Genomic DNA, 3,039 nt, shown 5'->3' with positions numbered 1-3,039 from the left:
TTTTACTCGTCTGGTCCGGCGGACCAGCTCCTGGTCCGCCGGACCGGACGTCTGAAAACACTAAATTGCGAAAATCTCGGCTTTTCTTGGTAGGGACGCGTGAGGAATGATTTGGATCATTCTTAACCCGACTCTTGACCTCCAGAAGAGCCAAGACTGCTCTGCAACTCTCCCAAACTCAATAAATTGTTCTTGAGATCATACACAAGAGATTTGATCTCTTCAAGCTCTAGCAAGCAAGTTTCCAAGTGTTGGAAACCATCCCAAGGGTGTGGACTACTCAAGAGGGTGTTGGCTGCTTCAACACCTAGCTGTGATCTACAACAACCTTCTGATTCGGAATCAAAAGGTTAGTTCTACTCTCCAAGAGGTTCTTCACCGAAACCATGGTCCGTGGGCGGTTCAAAATCGTTTTGAACGCCAATTCCGCTGCGCAAGCCCGCGGACCAGACCCGAGACCGGTTGTGAACCGTTGCTCGAGGTCCCCGTGCGACCCATCAAAAAGAGTGATGATTTGATGAGGCAAAGTCAATCTATCATACATGCTATGCATAAGCAAAGTGATACGATGAAAAACGAGTATCGTATTCGGTTGAATGCCTCAATTAGTTCTTCTAGATATTTGTTGAATCAAGGACTACCATTTCGAGGCCACGATGAGTTAGAAATTTCTGATAATAAAGGAAATTTTCTGGAACTTGTCAAATATACTGCAGAACAAAATGAAGGTTTGAGTAAGGTTGTTTTGAAGAATGCTCCGGGGAATAGTCAGATGGTTTCTCCAAAAATCCAGAAAGATATTGTACAATGTTTTGCAGAACAAATAACCCAAGACATAATTCAGGAGATTGGACATGATGTATTTGGATTGCTGGTGGATGAGTCTAGTGATGTTTCTGACAAGGAGCAGATGGCAGTAGTTTTTCGTTTTGTTGACAAGAACGGGATAGTGAAAGAGAGATTTATTGATCTTGTTCATGTGAAAGAAACATCTAAAACGGAACGAAAAACGGATTCGAACAGAGCTCGAAATCAGATCAAGTTGAAAAACTTCGTCTGATTTTCTGCCCAGAGTCACGCGGTCCGCCGGACCAGAATTGGTCAGCGGCGGACCGCACGTTCGAAAGTCAGCAGCTCGTCGGGCGGACCAGAGGAAGCGGACCAAGAGAGAAACGAAGTCCTGGTCCGGCGGACCAAGAGTTGGTCCGGCGGACCAGACTTCGATTTTGGTCTTGGTAGGCCGGCGGACCAAAGGAGAGACGGACCAAGAGGACACGAAGCCCTGGTCCGGCGGACCAATAGTTGGTCCGGCGGACCAGCCTTCGGTTTTTAGTCCGACGAGATTTTCCTGGTCCGATGTCTGCTCCGTAACGTCTGGTCCGGCTGACCAAGTGTTGGTCAGCCCCGGACCAAGACGTAACGGAACGAGCGGACCAAGCGTTGGTCCGAGGAGAAGAAACCGGAGTGACGGACTGAGTAGAGTTGGTCCGGCGGACCACCCATGGTTAGCCCCGGACCAACAACTCAGTCCGCACGTGGTCTGGTTCGACTGAGGAGAAGAAGATGGTGGCGGAGTGGTCCTGGTCCGGAGCTGACCAAGCTTGGTCAGCCCCGGACCAACTCGACTGACCACTTCGCGCCTCTTCTTCCGGTCCGAGCTGAGTCCGTGTACTATGTTGGTTTGGTCCGGCGGACCAAATGTTGGTCAGTTCCGGACCAACCAACTGTTTTCGGACTTTCGCGTTTTCTGAATTCGATTCGGTTAAGTAATGGTTACTTGACCGAGTTAATCATGATTGTATATGGTTTATGACTTAATTATGTAGAGGGTCTACATGAATTAAGTGCATAAGACTTAATCAAGTATAAGAGTTACTTGATTGAGTGGGAGTTTCAGGACTAAGTTTACTAAGCTGAATAGACGGTCTATTCGGGCTAAAGTAACAGAGTCGGATCAGAATATAATTGTTATATCCTGATCAATCAAGAAGGGTTATTACGAGTAGAGTTCTTCCAAGACCTTGGTAATTCGAGTATGGGACATGCCAAAGCTGTGCATACCGGATTACTTAAGTGAGTCAAGAATTGAGAATTTTGGTTCTCATTTCTCGAAAGTAATATGCTATTTCTTGGTAATGATAAAAACCCTTGTTAATAATTTCAAGCTTATACCACTCATGTTTCGAACACTTGTCAAGGCTTCGATCGTCTGTGTATGGGTCATGCCAAAGCTGAGCATACCAGACAATCTTTGTGAGACAAGATAGAGAAATGATGATTCTCATATGTTCAAAAATGGTTTAGCTTGAGTTGGGTTATCAAGTTGGACTTGGACCTAACGGTATAGATGGGAATAGAAATATGCAATAGTATGATAATACTATTTTCCCATAAACGATCTGAGAGTCACATTGGATGTGATTGACATTGGATGTCTACCTAAATAGCATAGGCTTGAGCGTCATGCCAAAGCTGACTCAAGTCTATGTGAAATATGGATCTTAGCCTGCTAAGAAAATTACTAGAGGGTTATTTTTCTTAGTGGGAGTTATCTCATATTTTGCATCATGTCATCCGTAATAGTTTTGCTATGATTAGTATTGTACTAATGGATATTGCATATTGTGTTGTTCTGTTTATCTCTGTAGGACATGGCGACAGGTGGTAGTGTACCAACCGTGTCATTGCGATCTATCCTTGAGAAGGATAAGCTGACTGGGACGAACTTCTTGGACTGGTATCGGACCTTGAGAATTGTTCTCAGGAACGAGAAGAAGATGTACGTCCTGGAAGGGGCTCTTCCTGATGAGCCCCCGGCCAACGCCGCGAGAGCCGTTCGCGATGCTTGGTTGAAGCATCAGAACGATGACCTGGAGGTCTCTTGCCTCATGCTCGAGACAATGTCTCCTGAACTGCAGCGACAGTTTGAGGGCGTCAACGCCTTTGATCTGCTCGAGCAGTTGAAGACTATGTTCCCAGAGCATGCGCGTGTTGAGAAATACAACACGTTGAAAAACCTGCTTGCATGCCGTATGACGG

The sequence above is a fragment of the Tarenaya hassleriana genome, unplaced genomic scaffold (genome assembly GCF_000463585.1).
Source record: "Tarenaya hassleriana unplaced genomic scaffold, ASM46358v1 Cleome29, whole genome shotgun sequence".
Lineage (NCBI taxonomy): Eukaryota > Viridiplantae > Streptophyta > Magnoliopsida > Brassicales > Cleomaceae > Tarenaya > Tarenaya hassleriana.
The sequence above is the reverse complement of the archived record's forward strand: the minus strand, read 5'-3'. Positions refer to the sequence as shown.